A 20,101-nucleotide genomic window follows, 5' to 3' on the forward strand; every position below is an offset into this window, starting at 1 on the left:
CCCTGAAAAGAAGGACAGTCCAGTGATTAGGCGGTGCTAGCCTGGATCTTGGGAGACCTGAACTCAGTGTCCTTATCCGCTGCAGAATTCCGGTGTAACTTTGGGAAAATCTTAGTTTCTCTGTGCCTCAGTTCCCCATTTATAAAACAGGATAATAATCCATTTCCCTCCTACTTCATATAGGAATTTACAAAATCTAGGACCAGCCCTGCCAAAATGTCTAATATTTTGAGATGGCATTTGGTTTAAAACTTTTAAACTGTAAAAATAGGAGGAGGCTAAGGAGGTCATGTTTGTTGTGGGCATATAGCTGGTAAGTTCTCAAGGCAGAAATGAATCACAGTGCAAGGATCTGCACATTGGACAGGTGCTGAGAACTACTGTAGAATAACGATTCAGTAACTGTGCAGCACCTCTGCATACTGAATGGCAAAGATTATTCTATTTCAGTGTAATTGACAACTACATGGTACTATAACTGCAGAGAAAATAACTGCAATTTACAATAATGCTGCCACCGTACAGCTCTACATAATTCATGCTCACACCCACTAAACCACTGCAAAATGATCTTTGTTAAGTGTGAATCAGACTCATTCCCTACTGATCTGTTGATGTAACCCAGTTGTAGAATGTTTGTTTACTCTGAATCAAACCAAATTCTATCTCATAGCCATACCATATATCATGGTTTCTTTTTCAGATTTGTGTCATTTTAATCTTAATAAATCCATTTCTAAAAACATTCTGCTACAAAGGGTTTCCAAGTTTTAAAATAATCTGATATGGGCAGCTCTCCTAATAACTATATACTAAGTAGACTTGAGCAGATAGGCACAATAGTGAAGTGGCCCTTAAGGTCACACAGCCTAAACAGAGGGGGATTTGACAGAGCCTTGAGGTTTCAAAACAAACTGAAATGACCTAACTGGTATCTGCCAAACATCTTTGGTGAGCAAATGTCAATCAACCAATGTCTACAATAAATATAACCATTGCTAGAGACTCAGGAAGTCCACAAAAGTTGTCCTGAGTGTCTTTCAAACACCACCTAAGTCATTATATCCATGACTAGAGGACTAGCTTTGTGAGAGCAGCTGCTCTTCTTGAACTTAGGCAGAGATAAAAAGAAAAACCCATACTCAGTTTTGTATTTGCCATTGGAATCAATGAAACTCCAAAAAGCATGGGATTTATTTATTTTTATTTTGAAAGAAAAAGGAATATTTGACTCTTGACACATACTTGAAATGCTATTGCTCCAAAGTGGTAAGTTTCAATTTTTTATTTCCCTTGAAAATTATTAAAACAAGTATTTGCAGATGCTAGATGCTAGCTTATTTACATGTAGGACATAGGAAAATAAGATTAAAAAAAAAAACAGTTTGCTAGTGAGAACAGTATGCTAAGGGGGTTTTAAACATTTTCTTTTCTTTTAAGCTTAATCAAAATTATTGATATATCTCCAGGCAGTCCATTAGAAACAATAAGTGTTTTATTTATTTTTGATAAAATAATTTTTGAATTTACAAGCTGTATCCAAATAGTATATAATAAATCTGATTAAATCTAAGGCCAGCAAAGGAGTTCAGGAAGTATATTCTGCCGTACAATTATTCTCAAGGATCAGTTCAATACAAAATACTGGGCTCTCTGTTTCTTTGTCTGAAAAAAATGCAAGGGTTGATTTTCTTAAATTACCTAATTGTTTCTTGTTTGCTGCTGTTTTCCAGTGTACTTGTGGAACCTGATGCCACCCGGGCCTTTGGTCAAATTTACTTTTCAGCTTAGGGAGGTTATTCACAATAAATAATTTTAAGCAAATAAAGAAGCTTTTGCTGTCATGGGCAAAATGTCAAGAATAAAGAAAACAAATGAACAGTCAGAAGTCAGGAAAAAACTGTCTAGTTTGTTTTCTCTCTCCCCCCTTTTCACTCCCCCCTCCCAATTGCAGGCACGTGTAATTTGAATATTTTTGATTACATCAGTACTTGTTAGAAGTTACTAAACAAGAGTAATTTCTTTCGGACAGTCTTATATGATCTAATAGTTTCCAATGGGGAAAATTTGTTTCTTTTAACCTGACTTGTTTTTTCACTTCTTAAGTGGACGATTCAGTAATGTCTATTTACAGGCTTTCCAAAGATACATTCCAGACAATTAAAACTATTTATGCAATGACACAGCTTTTGGTAGCTTTAAAATGTTTGCAAACCTATCAATAAGATCACAAGATCAAACGCTGAGTAAAAATATCCTATACATTTTTATTCATGGATAGATTTGTATCAAAGCCACTGATTCGGCTGAGTGCAACAAACACACAGTGTGGTTGGCATAGCTAAGGCCATGTGTGGCTGGCTGGCTCCAGGCCAGTCCATGCTACTCATAAAGCTCAAAGAACATATAAGTTGGAAAAACTTTGGCCCAAAAGGATTCCACATGTATATAACAATCCAGCCACTGCTAATGAGAGTTTTTATTTAAATTGAATTTATTACATTGCATTGCTTAAGTTTATGATTATTCAAAATGTCAGGATGGTAAAATGTGGAGTGAAGCCTCTGCTATTAGAAATTTATTGTTAAGCTGTTGCTTTCAGTTATAACATTTTTTCCTCTAACATTCTGTTCCTTTGGGCAGAAACTCTGAGTCTACATCTTCCACAGAAGACAGTGTCATTTGTAACTCCTGTGTCATTTAGAAATTAGACTCAACAACATCTTCAGTAGTTACTGTACTAGCAAATCAAAGTATAAAAAACTATAACAATTATATCCACATTCACTTGAAACAAGATTAGAATTAATTGCTTTTTAAAATGTCATCATCGAAAACAAAAGCACATTTGTAGTTCCTTAATTTCTTTTCCTGATGGAGACCGTAGCAAAACACAAAAGAGGTACCCATACCACTATGTTGCAGAGCCAGTCTAGCATTGTATTATAGCAGGAGTGAGAGGAGAAGAAAACCACTGAATCGTGTAGTTTGAAAACTTTTGATATATTGTAAAACTAAATGAAGTCACCAAAGCAATGCTCTTAAAAGTAAGCAGGGGACAGAGTCATTTAAATGTTTTCGCCAAGATGGCTGGGTTAAGCGCTGTTAAAATTAATCCTTTTTCATGCTGGCAGGTGTAACAAAGAAAACCTTTTTGTATGTAGTGCAAAAAGGGTCCTTTTCCTTCTCAAAGAAAAGCTGCTTGATATTTCCATGGTAGAAGTGATTAACAATTTAGAGTTCCCATTCGTAAGCTTTTTTTTTTTTTTTAAATGGGCCAATTTCTAGAACCACATACCATCTGATAAGAAGATTTTCCACACAGTTCAGTGTAAGAAACTTGGGACTGTCATAAATGAGATGTTAAGAATACAGGTAGATTGCTTTGATAAATGCCAGTTAATGTGGAACTGAATATACAAGGCTTTGATAGCGGAGATAAATTATACTAGTGTATTAAATATTTAAAACTTAAAACTAAAGTGGACGAAGTGCTAGAAAATAACTTTTAGAAGTAAGTTTTGCTTTTCTTCCATAAAATGATCTCACTCTACACAGGAGAGGGTCCCGTGGCAAAGTATACCCCCTTTTCCCTTATTTGAGGAGTTATAGCCCCGATTCTGGAGACCACTTCAGGAATGCATGTGCTTTCCTGAACGAGGGCCTATAATAGGGGTAATTCTTCACCTTAGGTAGGAAATATTGACATCTGTAGACAGGGATGTGCACAAGGGGGGGGCAAGCAGGGGTGTTCTCTCCCCTTCCCCAATAATCCAAGTTCCACCCTTAAAATATCAAATATCAAGGAACACTGAGTAGGAATAGGGAGGTTATATTATCCCTGTGTCTGGCACTGGTGGAACTACTACTGGAACACGCTAGCCAGTTCTGGTGTTCACAATACAAGAAGAATGTTGATAAATTAGAGAGGGTTCAAAGAAGAGCCACAAGAATGATTAAAGGATGGAAAACATGCCATATTGTGATAGACTCAAGGAGTCTCTTCAGCTTAACAAAGAGAAGGTTAAGGGTGACTTGACTGCTGTATAAGTATCTACACAGGGAACAAAAAATTTATTATAAACTCTTCAATCTAACAGGCAAAGGTATAGGAACCAATGGTTGGAAGTTGAAGATAGAGAAATTCATGCTGGAACTAAGGCACACATTTTTAAACAGTCAGGTTAATTAACCACTGAAACAATTTACCTGGGGTTAAGAATACAAGAACATAAGAACAGCCATAATGGGTCAGACCAAAGGTCCATCTTGCCCATTATCCTGTATTCCGACAGCGGCCAATGCCAGGTGCCCCAGAGGGAATGAACAGAAGAGGTAATCATCAAGTGATCCATTCCCTGTCACTCATTCCCATCACTGGCAATTTTAAAATTAAGACTAGATGGCTTTCTAAAATACATACTCTAGTTCAATCAGGAATTAATTCACGGGTCGTATGGTCTGTGTTATAAAGGTTAGACTAGGTGATCATAGTGGTTCCTTGCGGCCATATAATCTATGAAACTGTGAAAATAAGATCTGCCTACAGGTGACACTGCTCACAATAGATTGTGCAGATGTTCAAACTATGACCACGCATGCTCTCTGGGTTAGGGTTCCCCTCAAGAGCTCTGCTGGGTTCCTTGGGTTGGCTTGTATAATTCACTGGGCTTCTTTAGCTTGCTTGCCTTTGAGGGGTCTCAGATGCCCCACTGGGCTGTATTTCTTCATTGGGAGCAGAATAAAATGACGGTATTGAGTGATGGTGCCAAAATCAGCTGTCAGCTCTCCCTCCTCAGCTAAAAACAGAAGGGAAACACACCTCCTCAGCCTGGTATGGATAAATAGTAGTCTCCACAATCTCAGGCAACTCCCCCTCCTCTTTGGTTGGTGCACGGAGACCTTCCCTCCTATTTCAATCTACTTTACCCACTAATTCTAAGCTACTTCTATGAAATAAGTTTCCATCACATGGTCTATACATAGTTTAAATAGCTGTTCTCTGTCTCATTTTTGTCACAAAGGCCTGGCAGATTTCTTAGTTGCCGATAACTGTGCTGTTTAATCTCAGCATGATTGATACAAAGGAAGCAAATCAAAGGAAGGAGGATAGAACATTTTTAGTTGAGTAGGAAGAGTCAAATTCTAGTAGGTTTCAGGAAAGAGTAAGTGCAATGCCCCCATCAAAGAGGTATAATACATGCTATAGAATCAACTTCATGCATTAACCCCTCATACAATCTATGCTGCAGGTTGTTCATACAGGCTATTGACATGTCATGATATGTATGTCCATAAATAGACCATGAACCTTCATCCCAAATCACAGTTCCAAAATATCCCATCCACATCTGCTATAATGGAAGGTATGTGGAATGACCTCTAGCTGACATTTTAGAATAGGGTTAAATAATTTCTAACCCTCCTCTCTACTCTGGTCAAAGGTTTTTCTAGCATGCAGCTCTGACTAGCTCCAGGATTTGGCCAAGTGAGCTTCATAACTTTTATCAAATGTGTGGGATACAAGGAGATATCTGAGATTCAGGCTATACAGAGAACCAGTGTAACAGAGAGTCAAGACTCATTAGCCAATAAAAACAGCAGTTATAGATTAACCAAAATAGCTCAGTTATGTTCAGATTTACTGAAATCAGGATTTACCAAAAAACAAACAGAATTTTGGATTCAATTTTTAGTACTCCTTACACAAAGGCTGCAAATTGATAAAATTGGAATAAATTCTTTTTTTAAATTGGTTAGTAATCACACCATCATCTCACTCATGAGCACCCTCAAAATACCCCATCTCTTCTTAAATACACTCAAGGCCACATCACTCTCAAAGGTACTGCAGTCCACACCCAGCAGGTTATAATCAAGTCCATTGGCATTTCTAAGACAATGGCATTCCTATAGATACAGTTTTCTAGCATGGTACCACGTGCCAGCAGATCGAGGAACGTGATTGTTCCCCTTTATTCGACATTGATGAGGCCTCATCTGGAATACTGTGTCCAGTTTTGGGCCCCACACTACAAGAAGGATGTGGAAAAATTGGAAAGAGTCCAGCAGAGGGCAACAAAAATGATTAGGGGTCTGGAGCACATGACTTATGAGGAGAGGCTGAGGGAACTGGGATTGTTTAGTCTCCAGAAGAGAAGAATGAGGGGGGATTTGATAGCAGCCTTCAACTACCTGAAGGGGGGTTTCAAAGAGGATGGAGCTCGGCTGTTCTCAGTGGTGGCAGATGACAGAACAAGGAGCATGTCTCAAGTTGCAGTGGGGGAGGTCCAGGTTGGATATTAGGAAACACTATTTCACTAGGAGGGTGGTGAAGCACTGGAATGCGTTACCTAGGGAGGTGGTGGAGTCTCCTTCCTTGGAGGTTTTTAAGGCCCGGCTTGACAAAGCCCTGGCTGGGATGATTTAGTTGGGAATTGGTCCTGCTTTGAGCAGGGGGTTGGACTAGATGACCTCTTGAGGTCCCTTCCAACCCTGATATTCTATGATTCTATGATGCAGGTATCTATCTAAGTTCTTATACCATGCCCATCACTGAGATATCAGAAACACAGTGTTAATTATTTACATTTAGTAAAAATAGGTCAGTTTAAGGCAGTTTCTGTACAGTTAGTTAAAGCAACAAGTTTTTAGAGATATACTACGGTATAAATGTAACAAATATGTAGTAGTAGCATTCTACTGTCTTCCACCAACACTTTAAATATTTAATGGACTTCAGTATCTTTATAAAACATGCATGATCTAGTGATCTGTTTCCATTTTCAACCCAGTTATGAGTTTTAGAAACTCATTGGTAAATATCTGATCTCAGATGAAAAGGTGGCAGATAAAGACTTTACCCCAGAGCAATTTTTTAAAATCTAATGGACTTTAAATTGGCCTGTTTTTCAGTACTGCTGTGCAAACTCTTGGGTTTTGGTATATGAAGGCTTTTGTGAACCACGTAATTCAACTGTCTAAAGGCCCCTTTAAATGGTCACTTGGAGAGTCAACTCAGATTTCCAAGAGAATATCCTACCCTCTTTTCCCACCTCCCAACATGCCCCAGGGTCCACAATTTGCCTTTGCAGTCTTCAGATGAGCCCAAAAGTCCTTGTTCTTTAGGGGCTCCAGCTGGCCACTGTTCCAATATTGCCAACCCTAAGCAATTAAAAACAATGAGTAAGGCCCCCCAGAATCATGAGCTTGGTTTAAATATTGTAAGACTAAAAATAATAATACATATGGCTTCTTTTTTTATTTACCTTTGTGGTTTTGAGACTTTCAGGTGCACTTGGGTCACATTTTCAAGATTTTCTCCACAACCATGAGGGCTGAAATTTTCTTGTATTCACATGGCTCCAGGGGCTAAGTCTTTAAAAAGAAAAAAAAGACCAAAGATGTGAGACTGTCAGCTCTCATGATTTCGTGGTGAATGTTACTGTTCTTCTACATCTACTATTTTCAGGGATGGAGGACTAAGCAGAGGCACATCACACTCAATCCCAACTGTATTCTGGAGGATGCTGAATATTCCAATCATAACAGAGTGCATAAAGGGGAGAGGGACCTTTCCTCTCAGACTGCAGGCTGTTTTTCACTGAACTCAGTTTCTCTAGCAACAGATTAGGAGGGAAAGGTGCATGATTTCTAGTGCAAATTTGTTAAAGACCCTTTAAGAGTTTGCTAGTTACTGCACTAGGAATTGTGGGGTGCTATTAGCCTCAGCTCGGTGCATGACCAGTCTTCTACCATGAAGCACTTGCTACTTGATGGCAGCATAATACATGACCTGCTTTTGAGCCTAGCCATGCTCCTGTAACATCAAGAAATATTTTGCCCCGGCATAACCATTTCCTTGAAACTCATATTTTATGATGCTACCTAATGTGAGGGTCATATCCTGCCCCAAGTTCATAACTACTCTTTATATCACTGAACTCTTCAATTCAGCTTGGCACCCTGAGCCAAAGACTGCAGTGGAGATTGAAAATGAGGGTAAATTAACACTGTGTTTGTAAATTAGTCATTTTTAAGGCTTCAAACAAACAGTGGGATTCCATGGTGCAGAATGTGCAATATGAGACGGGCATAAATCCAGGGCACAGTGGGCGGAATGAGATGAGAACATTATAAATGACATCTGTGGAGAGCTGCGCCACACAGCTTGCAAAGATCAATAGGAAAGCTGCTTATTGACATGGCCAACCAAACATCTGACAAAGTGAGTGAAGAACCATGTAAGCGGTCATATGGATAGCCCAGGAGAAATACATTTGTACATTAAAAATATATTGAAATTATGTTGACAATGAGCTCTGTCCCCTTTCCTTCCTTCTTGTTGAATTAAGTTTACTTGTTGAAATTCTTTAGGGCATAAGGGCTTTAGCGAGCTATGCTTCCTTCCACCCTAGCTCTGCACACCCTCCCAGGTCTTCAGGTTGCTCCCTGCTTTGGCAAATTGCCCTGCTCCCTGGAGCCTTTGAACCCCTACCTCCTACAAAACCTATTACCCAAGTATTTGATTACCCTACTGATAGCTCAGGTTGACCTATAAAATATATGTTTAAGGTTGACGATAGAGAGAGATGCAGGTATAGAACACAGTCAATTTATTAATGAGATATGTATGTAAAATAAAGGCAAATATAAAATTATCATATTATATCAATTAATAATTTCTCTCTTCTATAGATGTATTTAATACCCATCTATAAGGTTTGAAATACACATTTAAGGCTGTGAATATAACTCACTTTTATAGATCTCATATTTTAGTATAAAAAGTGCCATTTTCACTTTATTTAAAACAGTTTCAATATGTGGTCTGACAACTTTTCTGGATTTTTCTTGTATCAGTGGGAGTTTGGGTTATGTTAAAGAAGAAGGTTCTGCTTTATTGTACATTCTCTGATTAGTTACATTTCAACTGCTTCTTAGAGACATCTGTGTGGTAACTGTTGGGAATGTCCACTCAACAGTCCTTACTTAGGAGGAACATGTTCTATGTATTACCAAAATACTTAACACAGTGTAACTCTATGGGCCTTCTACTGGCTAAAAAAATGTACATAATTGCTATACTAGACTCAATAAATGAAAACCAAATACCTTGCCACAGTGATGGCTTCTTCATCAATCAAAAGCCTAGCCCAATGTATGTCAGTGGAGTTTAAAGGTGTATCCCTATTTTCTCCACAAATATCACAACTTGCAGCATTCAGGTGGAAGATATAAACTTAAAATTTGCCTGTTAATATGAAACTTTCACAAAAATGTTCTTGCTTGAAACCTGGACGTGCTTAAAACTGGGCCCATGTCTCTCCTTCCTAGCACACAAACATCCATCACCAATATCTGTGCAAATCCTGAATAACAAGAGGTTCTACAGCCTGGAATGGGGATGGTCATGGGGGCGGGAATCCTGCCTCCTCAAGCTCTGGAGAAACAAGGCGGCCACTCTCTTTGGCTACTACAGCAACAGTGGTCACAACTTCTGGGTTCCATTTCAGGAGATGGAATTGTACTAACATTATCCCCTCTTCCAGCTGTTCCCCAAAACGCATCAACACTGCTGCATAGACAGCTTCTGTAGAGCCCTATTCCTCAGTGTAGGAATCCCCCTTTCCAGAGCCCTCCCATCCCTACACAGTGTAAACATGACATTTCTGATGTATTTAGGATCATCTGTACCTTTGGAGATTGATGGATGGCAGCATACTTACTGATAGGCAGAAGAGGACCAGGCAAGGCGCTGAATGCCATTCTGGCGTTCAGCCTGAATTCCCTCGCTTTTGTGGTGTATAAGCAAGACTTCAAGACACTACCTAAGTTAGAAGTTCTGTGGCTTATTTCATATAAGCGCATGGTGTCCTCATCCTTTTGTTTCCTTTATTTAATGTATTAAATACTATGGGCTTCTTTTTTTTTCGGGCCACTTTTGAAAATGAAGGGTAAACTTATGTTTCTGACCCATTAGAAGAGCTGCTTTAACTGTGCAGGAAATGTAATCTGTATGGGCAACAGGAAAGTGTCATAAGATGTGAGCTGCAGAGATTTTGGAAGGTTGTGTCTGAGCCACAGCATCCTGCCTTTATTGGTAGGCTTTGTGTACTAATATCCTCTTAGCCTAATTTAAAATCATTAATTAAAATGAGTTGAAACTGATGTGTAATGTAATAAGGATAAAGGGTCCCATCCCCAAAATACAGAAAAAAAGACTTCTTGAGACATGTCACTTTAATAGATCTTACTCTACTTTTGTCGCATTGCATAATTGACTTACTATAACATGATCCTATTCAGTAGTGGGTATTTATATTCCCCAGAGCGTTATCAACACAAACATGTGTACAGGTTACAGATACATTTTAAACATGTTTGATTGAATATTTGATTTTTTTTAAACTACTACGAAGAAATTAGTATGAGAAAGGAGTGCTATAACCAATATTCAGTATTTGGGGAGCAAATTAGGAATAAAATCCTTTTCCTCCTCTCTCCTAACAACATTTTAGGCCATATCACATCATCAGGGTATTATACAGAACTTCCTATTGATATCAATGAGAAATTCTGAATCACACAATATAATCCATTAAATGCAATTTAAGAAGTTCTTCGTCTCAGCCAATCATCTTCTACAATATAGTTTTTGCAAAGGGGAATTCGTTTTCTTTCCTGCCTGTTGAGAGGGGACATTTTTATTAAATCTTTGCTATTTCGTAGTGGATGCACAAAATAGTTAAATTCCCTAATTAAATTATAATTTTAATCTTCAACAATAAAATGAAATCCTGTAATAATCTACCCGTAGAGCCTGACAGCTGGCCCGTCTGATCCTTGCAGTCTGCTTACAAATTGGTATTAGTGGCACTAATAAAGCTGATTAATGTTGTGACTAGAGACCCACTAACCTGACATTGCCAGCTGGGCTCACAAAGGCTGTCAATCTACACAGCAGCTGTTAAACTACTAGTGCTGTAGCCTTTAATTTACATTTCAGCAACCCCCATACCGTAATGCATTTTAATGGGCAGGAATAAAAAGCTCTAGTGACGTGCAGGAATGTCACAAGATATTGATGTATTATGTAGTCATTTAGTCATGTGTTAGTATTATGTAGTCATTTAGTAAGAAGACCAGTTATGTCTTTTTTTCCGTTATGTTGCTTTTAACCGGCAGCAACTCTGTTGTAATCAATGGAATCACTCCAGATTTATACAGGCACAGCTGAAAGCAGAATTTAGTCCCTCCAATCTACCTAATATAGTTATGATAGTTTATTAATCTTTGACTGGTATTAAGGATAAAAGCTATCAAGCAGTTCAATTAATCTTAATAGTTTTTCCCCAGAGATGGCTTGTTTAAAAGGAGTATGGTGTGCCCAAAACAGCTCCTATGGAACAAGTATCCATATCACAAAAATACCACCATAACTTGCTGATGGTCTCTTTGGAGAAACCCAGGCCTGAATAGGGCTGGAAACTGATGTACATTTTCTCCTCTAGCAATGTCCTCACATGAGGTTTGAGTAGGGCAGTCAGGGGACACTTGCATTGCCACTACCTGTGTTGTAACTGTACCATGTGTAAACAGAGGATTTTAGTCTTTTAAGGCTGTCTATCCAGTATCTTCCACAAACATTTAGTCCTCAGGATTAGTTCATAACTTAAATACAAAAAACCTATGTTAATGCAGCATGAAGTTTGTGACATTAGAATGAGAAAGAGCAAAGAAATGCAAAATAAGTGTTCCAAATGCAATGGCCACATTGTCCATAGGTAATATACCCTATTACTTTTTCTCTTGTTAAGTGGATAGCTGAATATAGTGTTCTATATGTTGTTAAATCCATACGGTAAAATACACTGGAGTGTATCCAAGTTAATGTTTCCTAGAGCATCTTTATGTTTGTATTTCTTCTTTTTTTATGTATGTAACTGTTCTGTATTAATTAAATGCATGGGGGTGTCGCTGGAAATTACTTAGGGGTGCTCTTCTACCTCTTTCATTTCTTTATTCTCTTTAAACAATCTGCTAATGCCAGTTTTCAAAATCTTTACACAGAGAAGGAAAGTGGGGGAGAAAGCAATATGAAAAGTGGGCAGAGATTGATGGATGGCAGCATACTTACTGATAGGCACAAGAGGACCAGGCAAGGCGCTGAATGCCAAGAACTCTCTCTATTACGTATTAACCAGCTAAACATGTATTGTAAATATAAGGACACTGCAAAGACTGCACTGAATAGCAAATTCTTAAATAAGGCATGGTTATAAACAAGATTTGTCTCTTTAGGGACTTACATTGTCCTCATCACTGTAGTAGCCACACTCATTGATGGATTTTATCCTCCCAACATCCCTGGGAGGTAGATAAGTATTATCCTCACTTCTGAGGACACAAGGCTGATTAAGTGACTTGCCCAAGCTCACATAGGAAGTCTGTGGCTGAGCTGGGAATTGAATGCAGGTCTACTCCCAGTCCAGTTTCCTATCCACTTGGATATGCTTCCACCCTCAACTTGACAAGCTAAAGTAGACCAAAAGCTCACCAGAAATGGCAAGAGATGCTGCTGGGAAGAGAGTAAAGAGGTAGAGAAGTGGGGGGGGAGACAATAATACAAGGGAATTTTACTGTAGGGGAATTATTTATCAGCAGAGAATCTATATAATAAGATTTCAGGAACGTTAGTCCATGTGTCACTCTGCACTCATTTCTGCAGAGTCAGTATGAAGTGATAGAAAAAAGCTACAAGCATGGCTTGAGGTTCTTTTTTGTTCAGAATATCACCAGGTTGAATTATCAATAGGTTTTGTGATCTATTACCATCCAATTTTTAAGTTCTTAGCAAAACTCCCAGAGCCTGCGCCCTGCACCCCAACCCCCTGCCCCAGCCTGGTGAAAGTGAGTGAGGGTGGGGGACAGCAAGCGACAGAGGGAGGGGGGGAATGGAGTGATCAGGGGGCGGGGCCTTGGAGAATGGGTGGGACAAAGGTGGGGTCTCAGGGAAGGGACGGGGTTGGGGGGCAAGGGTCTTTGGTTTTCGCAATTAGACAGTTGGCAACCCTATTGGGCGGGCATGTGGAAGCCCTGGCAATGCCAGCACATTGCAGCAGTGCAACTGGCAGCTCGCTGGGCATCAGCCAGCACTGCCCAAAGTCAGGCGGACTGTGTCGGCGCAGGCGTGGTTTGTGCGTGCAATTGACTGTTCTGCCCTGAGGCCCAGAATTGCTGTCGGCAGGCCTCGGTGACTCCTAGTTCTTGTGTTATGAGGAGGAGTAAATAACACTTCCTTATTTACTTTCTTCACACCAGTCATGATTTTATAGACTTCTATCATATCCCCACTTAGTCGTCTTTTTTCCAGGCTGAAAAGTCCCAGTCTTATTAATCTCTCCTCATATGGCAGTCGTTCCATACCCCTAATCATTTTTGTTGCTGGGTCGCACCTCTTTCGCCACCCCGCTGGACCCCGCTCCCCTCCAGCATTGAGGGCAGAACCCAGGAGTCTGGAGCCCTAGTCTCCGTCTGCCCCCCACTCCCATGAACAACTAGAGCCCAGCTGGAAAGGTAGGAATCCAGAGTCCTCGCTCCCAGCACTCCTCCCCCAAGCGTCAGACACCAGCCCCTTCCCGGAGCCCAGGCAAAAGATCAGCATTTTAATTTAAATTTAAATTAAGCTTTGAAAACCTTGTTTACTTTACATGCGATAATAATTTAGTTATATAATATAGATAGCGAGACCTTCTAAAAAACGTTAAAATGTATTACTGGCACGCGAAACCTTAAATAAGAGTGAATAAATGAAGACTCGGCATACCACTTCTGAAAGGTTGCCGACCCCGATTTAGAACTATGTTAACTTGTACATTTTGGAATAATTATTCAAATTATTTTAAGGTAATCTCTGCAACAAAAATCTAACAGACTTTACACACTCTGTATTGAAAATGGATAACCTCTGATATTACTGTAGGAAGTCTTAAGAACTGTTCAACTCAGCCTTCCACATGTGCCCAGCAAATTTTAATTCAGCCTCAAGTTACTCTCTTGAGTTAGTAGTGAAAGCATAGATCTCTAGCTTATCATTGCAATCTATATTTTCCCATAACCAAAGTCTCTTCTGTTCCCATATCCATGTTCTCTGGAAAACTTCCACTGGAATAAGTCTGCTCCCACCTTAGATTTCATGACTTCCTAAAGCGATAGGGGTTCAGTGAAGTAGTATTTCATTAGAAGACGTTTATGACTGGGTTTTCTTGTCAGTGCGCAAAAGGCATCTGCTCCTTATACATGTTTAATTTAAATATTTTTCATGAATGTGGGATGACAGCATAAATATTTAAAATCATTGATAGAGTAGAATGCATTAAAACACAGAGGCTGCTGAACAGCTGCTGCTAAATTATAGATTTCTTATGCAATGAATACATTTACTGCTATCTTTTGAAGAATTAAAAAATGATGTCTTCTGTCTGAAATATTTTGTCAATTGCTTATGGAAGTTCTTTGTAGGACCCAAGGCCTCCACACAGCTGAAAGAATCAATTTGTGAATCTGTGGTGAACTGACAGGTATGCAGGAATTCACTGGATTCATATAGGCTGGGCTACAGTGGGAATATGTAGTAGAGGGTAGGGGAGGTTAATTTTCTCTCCTTGTCAGCTTGAATCTACCCTTTCTCCAGTCATGAACCTGTGTAAGTTAAAAATAACTCCCACTGGCAACATCTTGAACTCTGATAATAACTGAAGTCTCCAGTTTGTATGCCAGGGGTCCTAGTGCTAATCAGTTTCCACAGATATGGAAATACTCCATTTTCATTTTAACCACCATGTACAGGAATAAGAATTGGATTATTTTCACCAGCTTATATTATTTATTTGTAAGAATTTTAAATATTGTGTGAGATCTATTGGACTGTGGAATAATCTCTCTAGGAAGTTGAACAATATCCATTGTCATTTAAAAATACACTGACAAATTACTGGAGAAATAACTGTAAGAGAACAATCAAATATAGGGAGGGTAGTCTAAATGACTTTATAGATCTATCTGATCACTGTACTGGTTACACTGCTATCCAGAATTCAGACAGATTTATAGGAAAAAGGACAGTGGCTGAGTTGCAACGATTTTCATGAATTATCCAAATATACATAAATTAAGTATGCTATGGTTTCCATGAATCAGAGATCCCATTACTTTTATTTATAATTAAATCATCTTTTTCGACCAGTCTGTACAGTATAGTTGACTCAGTAATTAGGGGGATAAGATCTTCTGGAATACTTTTGCTATTAGTTTCTGAAAATGAACTTTCCAAATAAGCTTCCAGTGATAAGGCTTGTTAACTAACATGCCAGTGAAAATGAACGTCCAGTGATAAGGCTTGTTAACTAACATGCCAGTGAAAATGAACGTCCAGTGATAAGGCTTGTTAACTAAAGTTATGTCTACATTACAACAGCTACAGTGGCGCAACTGTACGGCTGTAGCACTTCTGGCAAAGACACTCTAAGCTAACAGGAGAGAGCTCTCCCATTGGCTTAATAACTCTTACCACGGTGAGAGGCAGTAGCTATGTCAGTGGGAGATGCTCTTCCGCTGACATAGCACTGTCCACATTGGCGCTTAGGTCAGTATAATTTACGTCGCTCAGGGGTGTGAATTATTCACACCTCTGAGCGACGTACATTGTACTGAAGCACTCTGTAGTGCAGACAGCCTTAGGATCCAAGGCACTACAGAATATGCTTTCATGGTGGAATGTTCACTCCAGTTTTCCAATTACCATTAAAGGAAATTACAGGTTGTATAATTTTACTGAGTCATCCACCTCAGTGACTATTTGTTAACACAAAATAAAGTACCCAGATGCCATGGCAATGGGCTTGGCCAGAGACGTCATTAAATATCATATGAGCAGTGGTATAAAGTTTTATTGGCATGAGCTGGGGATGGGCATGTTACTCATGAATGTTGAAGCCATGAGTGAGGGAGATCCCTTATTCACACCTCAATACACTTGTCTACTGCTAGATTTTGTTGAGGCTACATTTTATAGAAAAAAATTAGAAATTGGTAGAGATGTTGTTATATATGAACTATTCCAACTAGAGAGGCCCAACCAGAGAGGGAAAATAGTACTAATACACATTTTAAAACCTCTAAAATCATCTTATAAAGCTTCTCTCTAAACCAGGATGCTGCTGTTTTAAGTGTGACTTTCTCATCACCCACCTCTAGAATGTAGGAATATCTCAGCTCTCTAGTGGAAGAAACCATCCTTGTAGGTTTGCAAGATATTGACCCTTAAAAGCAAGACTGTTATTTCCCATCCTGATTTTAGGTCCCACTTATTAGGAGGGGAGATATTTTTGTGGCAAGTTCTTTTTATTTAAAAAATTAACCAAGAGTTTGAAAGCTACTCGTAGATTTCAGATTATGTAATATAACCTAATGTTAAATGGATGCAGCCCTATCAGGGTAGAGTGCAAGGGAGTGTGTCACAATTGCAAATTAAATGCTGATTGTTACATGGTTGAAAAATTAAAGCAATGTATCATATGAATATCATCCCTCATCTTGTAAGACATCAAATTCCTATGAACCTAGTATAGCACACTGGCAGGGTACGATAGCAGCTGTCGATTATCATTGTTCACTACAGGTAGTTTTTGATCAGCAGCAGCACAGAGAGAGCACATTGCCCAAGTATTATTTTAGAAGCAACTTGTTGAATTTACTGAAGACACAGGACCAGATTTTGGGCTGCCCTCACACAGGTCTGCAAGGTGGCAGTGGGAAGACGGCAGCACTGTATGCCAACAAAAGCCTAGTGTTGTACTCTCTGTGCTCAAGATGGGGGCAAGTAACAGTGCAGCCAGAGGCATGGCAAGGTATGTTGGGGATATTGTGCAGGCCCGGCCCTCTTTTGCTGAGCTTGCTTACAGTATGGGGCTGGTACAGTAGGTAAAACTCCAACTTAGTTCATATGTAGAGCAAAATATTTGTTCGATTCACTGCCACTTCCTGAAATGATTAAAAAAATAAGATACTATGTCATGAGTCTGAATATGAGGTCATGGTCACCCAACCTTTCTTTATGGCAAAATGGGAGGGCGTCTTGAAACTAAGGATCCTTAACAACTTTTTCTGTTGTAACATGGGCTCATGATATGGCAAAGACTGAGAAATTAGGCAATCTCGCGGACTGAATGATGTATGTTTTATTTTACATTTAAAAGGTGTTGAATCTTTGAAATTAGGACATTTATTAAATATGCCCAGCTTTTGTGAATACATTTAGGACAAATGTATGCAGAATAAGGACCATTCGCAGCCCAAAGGAAAATAATTGCCATCAGTGTTTGACAGCAATCCTTGTAGTTTGTGGGGGCTTTTTGGAGTAAATGTTCTGCAAACAATTTTTTTTCATTTCCCCCCTACTTAATGGCTGTTTCTATATGTATTTAAAAATCGGAGTCTTGATCTCTTTCTTAAACAGAAGAAATTGAAAGGAAGCAATCCACTACAAACTGGCAAAGAGCTATTTTGCAGGGAGGCAATAATGGAACACACTCTCAAAGGAGAGTGGGAGGGTGTCAGATCCGATAAGACAGCTCTTTCTTGTGCTGCTATACAGAATTTGCTTCAAGAGACTAGCAAAATGAAACTCCTCATACCCAAACTAATACAGATGCATCTGAATTTGAGCTCTGATCTTATGGAGCCAGTCACTTCAACAGCTAGCACTGTATTGAAATACTGGGTTGCTGGAACATCTATGGGGAATGTTCCTAAATTCAAATAATCTGGCATCTTAGCGTTTCCCTGGTTTGTGTAAATGTATTTAACTGCTTCCTTTGCTACTGCTGACAGTTTCGGGTCTGTTTAGGAAGAGTACACCTGCTGTGCTGCTGAACAAACACCAAATATACATCCACATATGCAGCACAGGAGGATTATTTTACCTGGATATATCTGAAAAATTCAACAACAGTCAAACAAGTCTGAGAAGCTCTGAGCTTTTTGAAGGTTTGAATCTCGAAGTCAGAAACCTAATTCTTTCAAGAAAGAGCTGGTCAAAAACTTAAAATCTATTTTCATGAAATATTTTGACATTTCAAAGTTGTTTTCATTTCAAAATATTCAAAGCGGACCTATTTTTTCTATTTATTTTTTTTAAAGACTTTTTGTGACTTCATTTTTTTCCATCAAACTAGTTTTTGGTAACAAACATTTGGATAACTGTTTCAATAATTTTTTCAATAAAATTTTGAAAGTATGTGTAAAAAAGTCATGAGTGATCACAAAACCTAGATCAGGTCACAATTGTTAGGAAAACCAAAATATGACCTCCAATTAACTCTCTGGACATGATTCTGCTCTCACTTAAACCAGTGCAAATCAGAAGTAACTCAGTCACTCATTGGCATAGATGAAGAGACTATGTGGCCTTGATTCTGAACATCCCAAAAGGTTGTGACATTCAGATTCAAAGTTTTTTCCAGCTCATCTCTACTTCACTTTGCTCACTGAGCAGAAACAGTGAGGATATAGAATCCGTGAAACAACACAAGATTTAGCATGTATCGTGAAAGGACACATTTCTTGGCAGACTTATCTTTTATCAGGCAGAGACAGCAATTTTACCCTGTGGTCGCTAATGTTTTCACATCTCAAAAAAGGATAACATTTTTCTAAAGCACAGGGGGAGAGATAGCTCAGTGGTTTGAGCAGTGGCCTCCTAAACCCAGGGTTGTGAGTTCAATCCTTGAGGGTGCCACTTAGGCAGCTAGTGCAAAATCAGTACTTAGTCCTGCTAATGAAGGCAGGGAGCTAGACTCTCTAACCTTTCAGAGTCCCTTCCAGCTTTATGAGATAGGTATATCTCCATAAGAAAAGAAAGAAATGTGAACAATTTATTTGAAACTGAAAATTGCAGGAGAAAAGTCATCTAGAATTAGCAAGTGCCAAAAACCCCATTGAAGTCTACTTTCACAAGATTCCAGGAAAATTTGCAGATCCAACAGTGTATTGAGAAGTTTCCTATCAGCCTATAGATCTTGGATGCTTAACTGAACCAAATCCAGATTCCAGGCTTTTGAAGGTTCACTCATTAATCCTTAAAATCATAAGGGAATTTCATATTTTGTTGCATTATCTGAACCCACTATAAGAAAGTTCTATTCAAAATTTTCCTAAGAAGAAAGTTCCTTGGATGGCAAATGGAACTATGTATGGAAATGATTAAGCCCTTTCTAATATTCACATTAATCATCTTTATGTCAACAGGAACACTAAGAATTGAATAAATGTGTAGGTTCAATGGGATTTATTAATCATTTCCCATCAGTAATAAAGCCACATAAAACCTTTTCTTTCCATTATTGTGCTAACAGAAACAAACATGCAAATGTACCAAAGACAGAGCAATTCACCAAGAAGAACCCCATTTTGTTTAACACAATAGTCAAGGTTTTAATAAAATTAGAATGATTTTCCCCCCCTCTTTAGGGAAACAGATGTTGTTATAAACCTAACCAGCTGTAAAATCCACCCATAACTGCCTTGTAAAATAAATAGCTATGACTACAACTGAACCTTTTGTTATGCTTAAGCAAATAACATTTTAAAGCCACTAAAAGCTTTGTTACATTGGCTATAAAAACAATTATCCTTAGATCACTCAGGCTGCAAAATTTGATTTAAACCGACCTTTATATGCCCCCTTAGGTTATCATTTCAATAAATCAGTGTATGCACTGGGCCAAAACTCAATAGGTACTCAGGTCCATTATAGGTAAAGTTTCTAGTGTATTTTACAGCACGGGACCTAAAGGTTAATATGTCATTAAAAGCCAACATTCAATAAATAAAGAGAATCCTTTCTAAGAGGACAAACTAAAATCAACAAGTGTCTCAGAGTTCATTTTAAGGATTCAGTGAATTAGCTCTCTACGTCTTTAGAATAGAAGTGATATTAGCTAGTAGCACTAGTCCAAGTACAGATTACCCTTTCAGAAGCATTGTTCAGTGGCACTCTGCCAGGGGCTCGGCAGCACCTTTTAGTATCAAGCCTTGATCC

The sequence above is a fragment of the Malaclemys terrapin genome, chromosome 11 (assembly GCF_027887155.1).
Source record: "Malaclemys terrapin pileata isolate rMalTer1 chromosome 11, rMalTer1.hap1, whole genome shotgun sequence".
Taxonomy (NCBI): domain Eukaryota; kingdom Metazoa; phylum Chordata; order Testudines; family Emydidae; genus Malaclemys; species Malaclemys terrapin.